The sequence below is a fragment of the Manis pentadactyla genome, chromosome 9, assembly GCF_030020395.1.
Source record: "Manis pentadactyla isolate mManPen7 chromosome 9, mManPen7.hap1, whole genome shotgun sequence".
Lineage (NCBI taxonomy): Eukaryota > Metazoa > Chordata > Mammalia > Pholidota > Manidae > Manis > Manis pentadactyla.
The window spans coordinates 99679137-99696796 of record NC_080027.1 but is presented as its reverse complement, the minus strand read 5'-3'; positions in this window follow the sequence as shown (position 1 = coordinate 99696796).

The window sequence follows — 17660 nt, the reverse complement described above, 5'->3', positions numbered from 1 at the left end:
GAGAAAACCTCACAGAAAAGGATAAAGTAGCAAAGTGGCAATCCAGTAGGATGCAAGCCTTCCCCCGACCCCAGCCCACAGGCAGGAGGAAGAGAAACTGAGCAGGGAGGGAGTAGAAGTCCAGTACTGCTAAACACCCAGCCCTGGAGATTTGCTCTGGGAGCGTGAACCCACATTACATGGTGCTCTGGAGATTAGTAGGGTTGGAAGCAAGGATGGGCAGAATACTGGGAGAGACTAAGATTCCAGCCACTTGTGGAGATCAAGTACACACAACCAGCCCTCCTGGGATGAAAAAAGGTGAGCACTGTGAAAGAGTTCCCAACAGCAAGAGGGATGCTAAAGGGACAAGGACTACACAGAACTTGCTGCTCAGGAGAAAGGGCAGGTGGACAAAATCATCCCGGCACACTCGGCCAAGCAGGTTGGGAACTCTCAGGAGCTTCAGACACACAATTTTCCTGGCTGGCAATGCAGTCCTGAGGCCCCCCACTACGCAGCCTGCTGTTTCTTCCTCCCAGCAGGCAATGGTCATGCACACCTGCTCCCCTGCCATCACACAAGGCCAGCCGGAGGGTGGCCCCACTTACAGAAGGCACAAGGGCATAGCACAGAGGCTTTTCCCTGTGCCCTTGGCCCAATGCACCTGGCAGTGGAGGCAGGTGTTACAGCTGGGAGGGCAGGAAGGAGCTCTTTCCTCCTGGCAGACACTGGTTCCACTCGCCTGAAACCCCCACCATTGCTGTCAGGCAACTCCAGAGAGTAGAGCTTCTAAGCATTAGAGGGACCCACCTACACAAAGTTATTATTCCATAGGAATCATTAAAAAAATGAAATGCAAAAGAATTTTGTCCAAACAAAACTACAGGGTAAGACACCAGAAAGAGGGCTTAGTGAAACTGAAATCACCAATGTTTTTAATAAAGATTTCAAAATAAAAATCACAAGCATGCTCACGGAGCTACAGGAAAATATTCAAAATCTCAGGAGGACTTCAAGAAAGAGAAACTTTGAAAAATACCGTATCTGAAATGAAACGTACAATGGAGGGATTTAAAAGTAGGTTAGATGAGGTAGAGGAGATGGAAAATGAAATTGAAATTAGAGAACAGGAAACAAGCTAAGGCACAGAGAGAAAAAAGGATCTCTAGGAATAAAAGAATAATAAGACAGTTGTGTGACCAATCCAAATGGGATGATATTTGCATTATAGGATACAAGAAGAAAAAGAGAGAGAAAAAGGGGCAGAAAGTCTCTCTGAGGAAGTATTTGCTGAAAACTTCCCCAATCTGGGGAAATAAATAGTCTCTCAAGTCATGGAAGTGCAGAGATCTCCCAACACAAGGGACCTTAGGAAGACAACACCAAGATATATAATAATGAAAATGGCAAAGATCAATGACAAGAAGAGACTATTAAAAGGAGCCAGAGAGAGAAAACTGATCATGTATAAAGAAAAGCCCATCAGGTTATCAACAGACTTCCCACCAGAAACCTTGTGGGACAGCCACAAGGAAGTGGGACAATATGCTTAATGCAATGAAACAGAAGGGCCTCCAACAAAAAAATATTCTACCCAGTAAGATTATCATTTAAATTTCAAGCAGACATTGAACAATTTCCAGTAAAGCAAAAGTTGAGGGAGTTTACCACCCAAAAACTGTCTCTACAATATATTGTAAAAGGACTGCTCTAGATGGAAGTGCTCCTAGGGCCAAATAGCTGTCACCAAAGAAAATAAAACCACAGTAAAGGAAGTAGACCAATTAATTATTAATCAAATGCAAAATTAAATCAACTACCCACAAAGTCAGTCAAGAGATACACAAAGAGTATAGAATATGACACCTACTATATAAAGGCTGGAGGAGGAAGAAGAAATGGGGTAGAGGAAGAAACTTTGATTGTATTTGAAATAGTATAATAAGCAAGTTAAGACAGTCTGTTATAGAGTAAGAAAACTCCCCTTGAACCTTTGGTAAACACAAATCTAAAACCTGCACCGGCAATAAGTACATATCTATTGATAATCACCCAAAATGTAAATGGACTGAATGCACCAATAAAAAGACATAGAGTTACAGAATGGATAAAAAAAACAAGACCCATCTATATGCTGTCTACAAGAGACTCACTCAAACCTGAAGACATACAAAGACTAAAAGTGAAGGGATGGAAAAAGATGTTTCATGCAAATAATAGGGAGAAAAAAGCAGGAGTTGTGGTAGTTGTATCAGACAAAATATATTTCAAAACAAATAGTCACAAGAGACAAAGAAGGACATTACATAATGATGAAGGGGTTAGTCCAACAAGAGGATGTAACCATTATAAATATATGTGCACCCAATATAGGAGCACCTGAATATGTGAAACAAATACTAACAGAAGTTAAGGGGGAAGTAGAATGCAATGCACTCATTTTAGGAGACTTCAACACACCACTCACAGCAAAAGACAGAAAATAAGAGGCACTGAACAATGCATTAGAACAGATGGACCTAACAGACATCTACAGAACAGTCCACCCAAAAGCAGCAGAATACACATTATTCTCAATGTGTACACGGAACTTTTTCCAGAATAGATCACATACTAGGCTACAATAAGAGCCTCAAGAGAAATTAAAGAGCATACCAATAAATGAAAACACATCCTGTGTTCATGAATAGGAACAATTAATATTGTCAAAATGGCCATCCTGCCTAAAGCAATCTACAGATTCAATGCAGTCCCTATCAAAATACCAACACCTGGAACCACCAAAGACCCCGAATAGCCAAAGCAATCCTGAGAAGGAAGAATAAAGGGAGGGGGATCTCGCTCCCCAAATTCAAGCTCTACTACAAAGCCACAGTAATCAAGACAATTTGGTACTGGCACAAGAATAGAGCCACAGACCAGTGGAACAGAATAGAATCTCCAGACATTAACCCAAACATATATGGTCAATTAATATACGGTAAAGGAGCCATAGACATACAATGGGGAAATAACAGCATCTTCAACAGCCAGTGTTGGCAAAACTGGACAGCTACATGTAAGAGAATGAAACTGGATCATTGTCTAACCCCATACACAAAAGTAAATTCGAAATGGATCAAAGACCTGAATTTAAGTCATGAAACCATAAAACTCTTAGAAAGAAACGTAGGCAAAAATCTCTTGGACATAAACATGAGTGACTTCTTCATGAACATATCTCCCCGGGCAAGGGAAACAAAAGCAAAAATGAACAAGTGGGACTATAACAAGCTGAAAAGCTTCTGTACAGCAAAGGACATCATCAATAGAACAAAAAAGGCATCCTAACAAGTATGGGAAACTATATTCATAAATGACAGATCTGATGAAGGGTTGACATCCAAAATGTATAAAGAGCTCACGCACCTCAACAAATAAAAAGCAAATAATCCAATTAAAAAATGGTCAGAGGAGCTGAACAGACAGTTCTCCAAAGAAGAAATTCAGATGGTCAACAGACACATGAAAGGATGCTCCACATCACTAATCATCAGAGAAATGCAAATTAAAACCACAGTGAGATATCACCTCACACCAGTAAGGATCACCACCATCCAAAAGACAAGCTACAACAAATGTTGGCGAGGTTGTGGAGAAAGGGGAACCCTCCTACACTGCTGGTGGGAATGTAAATTAGTTCAACCATTGTAGAAAGCAGTATGGAGGTCCCTCCAAAAGCTCAAAATAGAAATACCATTTGACCCAGGAATTCCACTTCTAGGAATTTATCCTAAGAATACAGCAGCCCAATTTGAAAAAGACAGATGCACCCCTCTGTTTATCACAGCACTATTTACAATAGCCAAGAAATGGAAGCAGCCTAAGTGTCCATCAGTAGATGAATGGATAAAGAAGATGTGGTCCATATACACAATGGAATATTATTTAGCCATAAAAAATAAAACAAATCCTACCATATGCAACAACATAGATGTAACTAGAGGGTATTATGCTCAGTGAAATAAGCCAGGTGGAGAAAGGTAAGTACCAAATGATTTCACTCATCTGTGGAGTATAAGAACAAAGAAAAAACTGAAGGAACAAAATAGCAGCAGAATCACAGAACCCAAGAATGGACTAACAGTTACCAAAGGGAAAGGGACTGGGAAGAATGGGTGAGAAGGGAGGGATAAGGGGGGTGGGGGGAAAGAAAGGGGGCATTTCAATTAGCATGTATAATGTGGGGGAGGCACGGGGAGGGCTGTGTAACACAGAGAAGACAAGTAGTGACTTTACAGCATCTTACTATGCTGATGGACAGTAACTGTAATGGGGGTTGTGGGGTGGACTTGGTGAAGGGGGGAACCTAGTAAACATAATATTCCTCATGTAATTGTAGATTAATGATACCAAAAAAAAATTACCAACAACATTCTTCAACGAACAAGAGAAAATAGTTCTAAAATTCATATGGAACCGCAAAAGACCCTGAATAGCCAAAGCAGTCTTGAGAAGGAAGAATAAATCTGGGGAAATTACGATCCTTGACTTCAAGCTCTACTACAAAGTCACAGTAATCAAGACAATTTGGTACTGGCACCAGAACAGATGCATCGACCAATGGAACAGACTAGAGAGCTCAGATATAAACCCAAGCATATATGGTCAATTAATATATAATAAAGGAGCCATGGATATACAATGGGGAAATGACAGCCTCTTCAACAAGTGGTGTTGGCAAAACTGGACAGCTACATGCAAGAGAATGAATCTGGATTATTGTCTAACCCCAGACACAAAAGTAAACTCAAAATGGATCAAAGACTTGAATGTAAGTAATGAAACCATAAAACTCTTAGAAAAAAGCATAGGCCAAAATCTCTTGAATATAAACATGAGTAACTCTTTCCTGAACGCATCTCCTTGGCAAGGGAAACAAAATTAAAAATGAACAAATGGGACTACATTATGCTAAAAAGCCTCTGTAAAGCAAAGTACATCATCAGTAGACCAAAAAGGCATCCTACAGTATGGGAGAATATATTTGTAAATGACATATTTGACAAGGGGTTAACATACAAAATACATAAAGAACTCACACACCTCAACACCTGAAAAGCAAATAACCCTATTAAAAAATGGCCAGAGGAGCTGAACAGACACTTGTCCAAAGAAGAAATTCAGATGGCCAACAGGCACATGAAAGGATGCTCCACATCACTAATTATCAGGGAAATGCAGATTAAAACCACAATGAGACATCACCTCACACCAGTAAGGATGGCCAATGTACCAATGTAGAAAAGAATAGTAACAACAAATGCTGGAGAGGATGCAGAGAAAGGGGAACCCTCCTACACTGCTGGTGGGAACATAAACTAGTTCAATCATTGTGGAAAGCAGTACGGAGGTTCGTCAAAAAACTAAAAATAGAAATACCTATTGAATAGCGAGAAGCTGAAAGCATTTCCGCTGAGATCGGGAACTAGACAGGGATGCCCACTCTCCCCACTGTTATTTAACATTGTACTAGAGGTCCTAGCCACGGCAATCAGACAAAACAAAAAAATACAAGGAATCCAGATTGGCAAAGAAGAAGTCAAACTGTCACTATTTGCAGATGACATGATACTGTACATAAAAAACCCTAAAGACTCCACCCCAGAACTACTAGAACTGATATCGGAATACAGCAAAGTTGCAGGATACAAAATCAACACACAGAAATCTGTGGCTTTCCTATATACCAACAATGAACCAACAGAAAGAGAAATCAGGAAAACAACTCCATTCACAATTGCATCAAAAAAAATAAAATACCTAGGAATAACCCTAACCAAAGAAGTGAAAGACTTATATTCTGAAAACTACAAGTCACTCTTAAAAGAAATTAAAGGGGACACTAACAGATGGAAACGCATCCCATGCTCATGGCTAGGAAGAATTAATATCGTCAAAATGGCCATCCTGCCCAAAGCAATATACAGATTTGATGCAATCCCTATGAAACTACCAGCAACATTCTTCAATGAACTGGATCAAATAATTCAAAAATTCATATGGAACCACCAAAGACCCCGAATAGCCAAAGCAATCCTGAGAAAGAAGAATAAAGTAGGGGGGATCTCACTCCCCAACTTCAAGCTCTATTATAAAGCCATAGTAATCAAGACAATTTGGTACTGGCACAAGAACAGAGCCACAGACCAATGGAACAGACTAGAGAATCCAGACATTAACTCAGACATATATGGTCAATTAATATTTGATAAAGGAGCCATGGACATACAATGGCGAAATGACAGTCTCTTCAACAGATGGTGCTGGCAAAACTGGACAGCTACATGTAGGAGAATGAAACTGGACCATCGTCTAACCCCATATACAAAAGTAAACTCAAAATGGATCAAAGACCTGAATGTAAGTCATGAAACCATTAAACTCTTGGAAGAAAACATAGGCACAAACCTCTTAGACATAAACATGAGTGACCTCTTCTTGAACATATCTCCCCGGGCAAGAAAAACAACAGCAAAAATGAACAAGTGGGACTATATTAAGCTGAAAAGCTTCTGTACAGCAAAAGACACCATCAATAGAACAAAAAGAAACCCTACAGTATGGGAGAATATCTTTGAAAATGACACATCCGATAAAGGCTTGACGTCCAGAATATATAAAGAGCTCACACGCCTCAACAAACAAAAAACAAATAACCCAATTAAAAAATGGGCAAAGGAACTGAACAGACGGTTCTCCAAAAAAGAAATACAGATGGCCAACAGACACATGAAAAGATGCTCCACATCGCTAATTATCAGAGAAATGCAAATTAAAACTACAATGAGGTATCACCTCACACCAGTAAGGATGGCTGCCATCCAAAAGACAAACAACAACAAATGTTGGCGAGGCTGTGGAGAAAGGGGAACCCTCCTACATTGCTGGTGGGAATGTAAACTAGTTCAACCATTGTGGAAAGCAGTATGGAGGTACATCAAGATGCTCAAAACAGACTTACCATTTGACCCAGGAATTGCACTCCTAGGAATTTACCCTAAGAACGCAGCAATCAAGTTTGAGAAAGACAGATGCAGCCCTATGTTTATCGCAGCACTATTTACAATAGCCAAGAATTGGAAGCAACCTAAATGTCCATCGATAGATGAATGGATAAAGAAGGTGTGGTACATATACACAATGGAATACTACTCAGCCATAAGAAAAGGGCAAATCCAACCATTTGCAGCAACATGGATGGAGCTGGAGGGTATTTTGCTCAGTGAAACAAGCCAAGCAGAGAAAGAGAAATACCAAATGATTTCACTCATCTGTGGAATATAAGAACAAAGGAAAAACTGAAGGAACAAAACAGCAGCAGAATCACAGAACTCAAGAATGGACTAACAGGTACCAAAGGGAAAGGGACTGGGGAGGATGGGTGGGTAGGGAGGGATAAGGGGGGGAGAAGTAGGGGGGTATTAAGATTAGCATCCATAGCGGGGTGGGAGAAAGGGGAGGGCTGTACAACACAGAGAAGACAAGTAGTGATTCTACAACAGGTTGCTATGCTGATGGACAGTGACTGTAAAGGAGTATATAGGGGGGACCTGGTATAGGGGAGAGCCTAGTAAACAAAGTATTCGTCATGTAAGTGTAGATTAATGATTAAAAAAAAAAATGCAGTTCCTATGTGGTGACCTCTAATGAGTTCTACACAATGATATAAAGGACATATAAAAGTGTAGGCAAAGGGTCTGTTTGTGTTTATACAGAGGATCAAAGCCTAATTTGGCTACCCCGAAAATGAACTAAGAAACGATATGAAAGAGAACTTCCAACATCAGCACTCTCGGGAAGACTCATGCCAGAAGATGATCATCAAAAAACCCCAACAAAGATCCACGCACTGCTACAGCTGTAGATGCACTCATCCCACCAGCTCCTGGACTTGCCATGGGAATGAAGGAGATATCTAAGCGGGCCTGTGCATACAGTAAAACAACAAATTTGACTGGATCTATACTGTTGGAACTCAACCAAGAATTTGGAGAAGTGCAAATTGTAGCGCTCCAAAATCTTACAACTACAGACTATTTACTGTTAAAAGAACATATGGGATGTGAACAGTGCCCAGGAATGGGTTGTTTTAATTTGTCTGATTTTTCTCAAACTATTCAAATTCAGTTAGATAATAACCATCATATCATTGATAAGTTTTCACAAATGCCTAGGGTGCCTAACTGGTTTTCTGGGTTTCACTGGAGATGGCTGGTAATTACAGGTATGCTTTGGTTATGTAACTATACTCCTATTATGTTAATGTGTGTGCGCAATTTAAGTAGTAGCTTAAAATCTATACATGCTGAAGTTACTCTACAAGAAGATATGTCAAAGAAATAATCAATCTTCCCATGTTTTCTCCCGCCTGCTACTTCTATAGCTTTTCTTCTTTCTTCCTAATTACAACGAATTCTTAAATAGAATTCGTGCCTCATATCAAATTTACCGAGTATCATAACTCCTCCAAGTGGTAAAGATACCTCAAGACAAATGCTGGGCATAGAAGCCACAGGGCATAAATATGCAAAGAAATAAAAAGCTAACCATTTCAAACAATAAGGCTTCTCTCTCACTTACCAACTTAACATTTCCCTGTGTGGCCCCGGAAGATGACTGGTTAGCCAGAGACGGGTAAGATTCCTCAAGGGAGGAACAACCTAAGACAGGCACAGTCGCAGGGGGGTCATCAGGTGAGAAATTGGGGATCAACAGAGGTGAGGCTTAGAACCTCACCCCCCCTGTTCTGAGAGAAATCTTCTGCATATGTGGATGTTTTATTGCCCTTGTCTAGCTTGGATTAACACATAGTCTACAGGCACACACCTGATCATCTACATTTGCTCTCTTACAACACTAAACTATGTTTTCTACCTTTATGTTGTATCTACCTACCACTTCAGCATCTTATTAAAAATAATAAAGAGAGAAATGTGGTATCCACATATAAATCAAGTATAAAAATCAAATGTGTATTCATATTTGAACTGACTGTTTATAGTTCATAATGCATGAGCAAAACCAAAAGTTTCTGTGATGACTGCCCTTGTACTGTTCACCAGGTAACTTATTCACTATGTAAGAATTAATTCTCCATGTAAGAACTTGTTCGTTATGCTTCAGAAGATTGGAGACTGACGAAAATTAGGCTTGGGGTGGATTAATGATTGTGCATTGAGCATTGACTCCCCTATACAGAATTTTATTGTTGTTAACAACCATTTGATCAATAAATATGAGAGATGCCCTAACAACAACAACCAAGAAAAAGTACACACTTCCAATTGTAAAATAAATAAGCAACCGGGATGTAATGTATAGCATAAGGAATATAGTCAAAATATTGTAACAACTTGGTATGGTGATAGCTGGTACTTAGAATTATCATGTATATAAATGTTGAATCACTGTGTTGTACACCTGAAACTAATGTAATGTAATACTGTGTGTCAACTACCCTTCAATAAAAAATAATTATCTAAAAAAAAAAAAAAAAAAAAAAAAAAGAAATACCATTTGACCCATAAATTCCACTCCTAGGAATTTACCCTAAGAATGCAGGATCCCAGTTTCAGAAAGACATATGCACCCCTATGTTTATTGCAGCACTATTTACAATAGCCAAGAAATGGAAGAACCTAAGTATCCATCAGTAGATGAATGGATAAAGAAGATGTGGTACATATACACAATAGAATATTATTCAGCCATAAGAAGAAACAAATTCTACCATTTCAACAACATGGATGGAGCTAGAGGGTATTATGCCAGTGAAATAAGCCAGGTGGAGAAAAACAAGTACCAAATGATTTCACTCATCTGTGGAGTATAAGAACAAAGCAAAAACTGAAGGAACAAAACAGCAGACTCACAGAACCCAAGAATGGACTAACATTAGCCAAAGGGAGAGGGGGCACTGGTGGGGCAGTGGGAAGGGAGGGAGAAGGGGAATAGGGGGCATTATGGTTAGCACACATAATGTAGGGGGAGGCACAGGGAAGGCAGTATAGCACAGAGAAGACAAGTAGTGACTCTATAGCATCTTACTACACTGATGGACAGTGGCTGCAATGGGGTGTGTGTTGGGGACTTGAAAATGGGGGGAACGTAGTAACCACAATGTTGGTCATGTAATTGTATATTAATGATAACCAAAAAAATGCTACTGAAAGTTTTTTTTTAAAAAAGAGCCTCATAAATGCAAAAACATTGAAATATGCCAGCCACCTTCTAAGACCACAAAGTTATGAAACTAGAAATAAATTATGCAAAGAAAACAAAAAAAGCCCTCAAATTCGTGGAGGCTTAACAACATGCTCCTACATAATCAATGGATCAATGACCAAATTAAATCAGAGATCAAGCAATATATGGAAACAAATGAAAACAACAACAGCTCAAAAATCTGTGGGATACTGTGAAGGCAGTTCTAAGAGGAAGGTAATAGAAATACAGGATTACCTCAAGAAAGGAGAAAAATTCCAAATGAACAGTATAAACTCTCAATTAATGAAACTAGAAAAAGAAGAAAAAATGAGGCCCAAAGTCAGTAGAAGGAGAGATAAAATAAAGATCAGAGCAGAAATAAATAAAATTGAGAAGAATAAAACAATAGAAAGAATCAATGAAACCAGGAGCTGATTCACCAAAAAAATTAACAAAATAAATAAACCCCTAGCCAGACTTATCAAGAAAAAATGAGAGTCTGCACACATAAATGGAATCAGAAATGTGAAAGGAAAAATCACTATAGACACTCTGGAAATATGAAGAATTATTAGAGAATACTATGAAAAATTATATGCTAACAAACTGGATAACATAGAAGAAATGGACAACTTTCTAGAAAAATACAACCTTCCAAGGCTGACCCAGAAAGAAAAAGAAAATCTGAACAGACCAATTACCAGCAATGAAATTGAATTGGTAATCAGAAAACTATCTAAGAACAAATCGACCGGATGACTTCACTGCAGAATTTTATCAAACATTTAGTGAAGACCTAATACCCTTTCTCCTTAAAGTTTTCCAAAAAGTAGGAGAGGAGGGAATACTTTGAAACACATTCTATGAGGCCAGCATCACTCTAATACTAAAACCAGGCAAAGACACCACAAAGAAAGAAAATTACAGACCAATATCCCTGATGAACATAAATGCAAAAATACTCAACAAAACATTAGCAAACCGAATTCAAAAATACATCAAAAAGATGATCCATCACGATCAAGTGCGATTTGTTCCAGAGATGCAAGAATGGTACAATATTAGAAAATCCATCAACATCATCCACCACATCAACATAAAAAAGGACAAAAACCACATGATCATATCCATAGATGCTGAAAAGCATTTGACAAAATTCAACATCCATTCATGTTAAAAACACTCAACAAAATGGGAATAGAGGGCAAGTATCTCAACATAATAAAGGCCATATCTTACAGACCCACAGCAAACATCATACTTAACAGCGAAAAGCTGAAGGCTTTTCCTCTAAGACCAGGAACAAGACAAGGAGGCCCACTCACCCCACTTTTATTCAACATACTACTGGAGGTCCTAGCCATGGCAATCAGACAACACAAAGAAATAAAAGGCATCTGGATTTGTAAGGAAGAAGTTAAACTGTCACTATTTGCAGATGACATGATATTGTACAAAAGAAAAACCCTAAGGAATCTGTCCCCAAACTACTAGAACTAGTAACAGTTCAGCAAAGTTGCAGGATACAAAGTTAATACACAGAAATTTGTTGCGTTCCTATATACTAATGATGAACCAGCAGAAAGAACAATCAGGAAAGCAACTCCATTTACAATTGCATCAAAAAGAACAAAATACCTAGCAATAAACCAAACCAAGGAGGTGAAAAACCTATATGCTGAAAACTATAAGATACTCAGGAGAGAAATTAATAAATTTCCATTAATAAATGTAAATACATCCATGCTCATGGATAGAAGAATTAAATTGTCAAAATGGCCACCCTGCCTAAAACAATCTACACATTGAATGCAGTCCCTATTTAAATACCAACAGCATCCTTAAACAAATGGGAACAAATAGTTCTAAATTTCACATGGAACCACAAAAGACCTCAAATAGCCAAAGCAACACTGAGAAGGAAGAACAAAGCTGGGGGGATTATGCCCCCTATTTTCAAACTCTACAGTAACCAAAACAATTTGGTACTGGCAGAAGAACAGATCCATAGATCAATGGAACAGAACATAGAGCCCAGATATAAATCCACACATATATGGCCAATTAATAGACAGTAAAGGAGCCATGGACATACAATGGGGAAATGACAGCCTCTTTAACAACTGGTGTTGGCAACACTGGACAGCTACACGTAAGAGAATGGATATGGATTTTTGTCTAACTCCATACACAAAAGTAAACTTGAAATGGATCAAAGACCTGAATGTAAGTCATAAAACCATAAAACTCTTAGAAGAAAACATAGAAAAAATTTCTTGAAAATAAATATGAGCACTTTTTTCCTGAACACATCTATTCAGGCGAGGGGAACAGAAGCAAAAATTAACAAATGGGACTACATCAAACTAAAAAGCTTCTATACAGCAAAGGATACCATCAGCAGAACAAAAAGGCATCCTACAGTATGGGAGAATATATTTTAAATGACATATCTGACAATATCCGACAAGGGGTTAACTTATAAAATACATAAAGAACTCACACACCTCAAGACCCAAAACACAAATAACCTGATTAACAAATGGGCAGAAGATCTGAACACACACTTCTCCAAAGGACAAATTCAGATGCCGAACAGGCACATGAAAAGATGCTCCATCTCACTACTCATCGGGGAAATGCAAATTAAAACCACAATGAGATATCACCTCACACCAGTTAGGATGGCCAACATTGAAAAGACAAGGACAAGAAATGCTTGTGAGGATGCAGAGAAAGGGGAACGCTCCTACACTGCTGGTGGGAATGTAAATTAGTTCAGCCATTCTGGAAAGCAATATGGAGGTTCATCAAAAAACTAAAAATAGAAATAACATTTAGCCCTCAAATTCCACTCCTAGGAATTTACCCAAACAAAACAAGATCCCTGATTCAAAAACACATATGCACCCCTATGTTTATTGCAACACTATTTACAATAGCCAGGATGTGGAAGCAACCTAAATGTCCATGAATAGATGAATGGATAAAGAAGATGTGGCACATATATACAATGGAGTATTATTCAGCCATAAGAAGAAAACAAATCTTACCATTTACAACAAGATGGAATGAGCTAGAGGGTATTATGCTCAGTGAAATAAGCCAGGTGGAGAAAGACAAGTACCAAATGATTTCCCTCATTTGTGGAGTATAACAATGAAGCAAAACTGAAGGAACAAAACAGCAGCAGATTCAGACCCAAGAAGGGACTAGCAGTTACCAAAGGGAAGGTGTTGGGAAGGGTGAGTGGGGAGTGAGGAAGAAGGGGATTAAGGGGCACTATAATTCACAATCACAATATAGGTCACGGGGAAGGCAGTACAGCACGGAGAAGACAATTAATGACTCTATAGCATCTTAGTACGCTGATGGACAATGACCGCAATGCAGGTAGTGAGGTCTTGATGGGTGAATGTTGAAACCACAAAGTTGTTCATGTGAAACCTTCATAAGACTGTATATCAATGCCTTAACTTTAAAAAATTTTTTAAAAACATAGTTACAAATACTCAAAGTATGTTTAGAAGTTCTGGCTTTCCCCCTATTTTTTATATCTCTTGTTCATTTTTTCACTATATGTTTTTAGCTTTCTGCAACAGAAATACTAGATGGCATAAAACAGATTATAAATTAAATATTTTGCTCTACCTTTATAGCATTACGCCTCATTTTCAGAATTTCAGCTGACTTTGCCACTCTCAAGGGACTTTCTTAGGTTTAGTTTTCAGGTTGGATTCAAGGTTGCTAATGCGGCCTTATAGTTGTACTGAGTCACTAAGAGAAGAGCATTTAAAATTGTATACTTCATTCTCATTTCCACTCACAATCTCTGCCTTCTCCTGGAAGATTAAGACCAATTCACACTCATTCTTTATATAAGGAGTCATGTGTGTAATTTACTGTCACCCTATGTGCAGTTTATTCCAGGACTATTCAGGATGGACTTTTGCCCCTTTCTAGGATGGCGCTCAGCTTTGTGTCCCATGCAGCCCACCTCTCTCTGTCTGCAAGCCCACTGAGCCATCTCTGCCTTGTTTGCTTTTCCCCTTAATTCCTGGTTTTTGGTCTTACAGAAGTCATAAAATTAATTTTTCAAAAGTTGCAACTGGTTGCTATTATCCTCTTTGACTCATCTTTCTCAGCCTTTTAATTTCCTTTGAGATGATTTCTTCAGTAAGTGAGGCATTTTCTCAGGATAAAGAGAAGACACCTATTGCCCAGTGTTTGTCAGCAGAGGAGCTGGTTCATCACACACAGCTTCCCATGACAATCTGTATTTTCTAGAAATCAAATTATGTTTCCGTATATCAATTTGTTTTATTAAAATATTTCTTTTTGGTTATTAATTTCTTTTTTCTTATTTGTTCATTTTGTATTTTCTTTCCAACTTTCTGGTTGACTTCTAGCTCAGTTTCTACAAGGCTGGGATGCATATCAGTCCTGATTCCCCAGTGACTGTAGGTGGCCCAGGAATGAATATTAAATAACATTGATCACCATTCCATTTTTTATTCTCTTCCGGTCCTTCCCATTTGGTAAGAAAGAGTCTCTCCTTGGTGTGACTGTATATTTCACACCTCTCTAACACTTACTAATATCTTTTTTAAAAATAGAGGGAAAGCCTTTAACTAAAGTTCATCTATAGGTATAGAATTCAGCTACAATTTAGCATTTATTAGTATGTTCCTTTTCTATTTACTAAACTAATTTTCATCTGCAGCAGCAATACAAAGTTTACATTTTTATTTAACTAAATCGATCTGAAACAAAGTATTAAATATATTGTAAAAGTGCTATACAAATTATTGAAATTTGGGAAACATTGGCTTTGTTCATTTATTTCATTATTTAACAAAATTGTAATATAAATACCTTTAAATTAATGGTTGACATGTCTTCATTTTGGGATGCAACCTTTTATTACATAAATAAAGTTTTTGTTTTGCTTAAGAGTTTTTTTTTAACCTTGAACTTTGTCTGATAATACTATCGACCTGCTTTCTTGCTGATATTTGCAGGGTTAGTTTGTGCTTCTGTTTTACTTTCTTTCTGTTCAAGTTATGGGACTCAATTAAAAATGCAATTGTTTTCTCTTTTCTGTGTTCCAAGCCTCTATACCTTGTTGACAAAATTGATAATAAGTTCTGATTCCTATAAGTCAAAATATTCTCAGTATTCTAAATGAAGTCTTGAGGATTATAATTTAGGATACCTCTCAGCCTGGGAGATTACTAAGGGATTTTTTAGAAGAAGCTAGGTGGAAAGGTTGGAAGATACAGCTATAAAAGCCTCCCAGAAAGTAGAACAAATATTCAAAATAAAGGGAAATAGGAAAGAGAGGTTAATAAAATTAGAGAAACAATCCAGTATGTCCAACATCTCAATAATTTTGGAAGACAAAGTGGAGAAAACCATTAAACAAGTCAGTTCAAGAAAATATCTTAGGACTAGCAGACAGGAATTTTTACAGTAACAGCCCACCAAGTGCCCAAAACAATGGGGACACAGGAGAGAACAAATCATGTCATCAAGACATGTTAAAATACTAGGAGCAAAGAGAAGAGCTTCCAGAGAGAAAAATTAATAAGCTGAATACAAAGGATCAGTAGCAATTTTAATGACTTCTCAACAGCAACATTGGCAACTAGAGGTCAGTGGATTGATGTCTTCAAATTGTTGAAGGAAAATTATTTCCAGCTTAATATTCTATACCTAGCCAAGTGTGAGATTAGGATAAAAAAATATATTCACCTGGGCAAGTCTCAAAAAATGTACCTCCCATCTACCCATTTTCGGAAAACCCCTGGAGAAAGTGCTCCACCATAACTAGAAAGTAAGCCAAGAAAGGAAGTCAAGAGCTCTGGAAAATTGGTTCTCCAACACCAGCAACAAAGACATGGAAAATTCCCCAGGTGAACGTATGACAGCTTGCACTCAACACAGGGAGCAACCCCCCAGACTGGAGCAAATTGGAGCCTTCAGGTGACATTTCTTCAAGAATATAAACTATCTAAAGCCTTGAATGTATTCATACAAGACATAGATGATTGGAGAGAGTTTGGGGATTGAATTTGTGATGTCTTAATTCAGCACAGCACAAGACAATTATTAAACTGAGAAATGAAAACAGTTGTATTTTGCAGGCTAGGAAGAATAACCATTAAGAAAGTTTAATGGGCATAGTTGTAATAAATAAAATATTGAACACTGGTCTAATAAAACATGTCATAATGATATTAAAAATAATGAGGTGAAAAATATTAATTCTCATCTTTGATAGTGAAGTCATGACCTAAAACCACAAACTAAAAAAGCCAAGAAATAATAATAATAACAAATAAATAAATAATAATATTGGCACATTATTTAGAAATGTGGAGTTGGATTTCCTGGAGTTGGATGGTGGATCTGCGCAGAGACAGATGGCAGAGAGGCAGAGAGATTACTGTGTATGTCAAATGCCTCATAGAACTTTTTGATTCTTAAAACAATGTGCATGTTCAATAACCATGAAAAACAAAAATCTTAAAATTAACAAGAAAACTAACAAACACTCTCCCCATGCCCCTAGAAAAAAATTATTTCTTCCACAAATGTGCCAGATTCTACAGCCTCCCAAGGAAACTGCTTCTTCGATTTTCCACCCTCATTCCTCCATCACCAGTATGTCCTTATTGGACCTCTGCCCTGAACAGACACTACACAAAAGAAGTAAAGCAAATGGCAAATAAACAGTAAAAGGTGCTCAACTTCGTCAACAAAGAGTGCAAATTAAAATGCCAACAAGATAGAGGACAAACTCAGTGATCTGCAAAACCTAGGAAGTCCACGTGTCCAGTGGAAGTACAATACTTTGGAACATAACTTTGGCTTATTTAGGAAAGTTAAAAATAGGCATAAACAGCATGTGAAATCTAGAGATACTCACACATATGTGCACTACATTGTATGTATATATGATTGGTCATGACAGCAGTATTGTAATATTAAAAAATTGGAAACACCCAAATGCCTATCAAAAATAGAATATGAACTAGAACTACATCCAACAACACAGATGGATCTTAAGAAGCATAATATTGAGAAAAAGAAGCAAGTTGCAAAGGGGAAATAAAAGGCCTGAATTTATTTATAGTAAAGTGGCAAAACTCAACTATTATAAGGATGCATGTATGGCAGTAGAGTTATAAATAAAAGCAAGGAAGTGATAAAGTCAGGATGGCAGTTACCTCTATGAAGGAGGGTGTTAGGCAAGGCACACATGAAGATTCTGGGTTTCTGGTGTTACCAGAAGCCCAAGATCAGGTTCTTGAGTTTCAGTATTACAGAAATGAACACGGAACTGGAAATGGAAAGGAAGCAAGCAGGAGAAGCCTTTTAGAGACAGCTCACATCCACGGGAGCCATGGAAAGAGAGAAATCAGGAC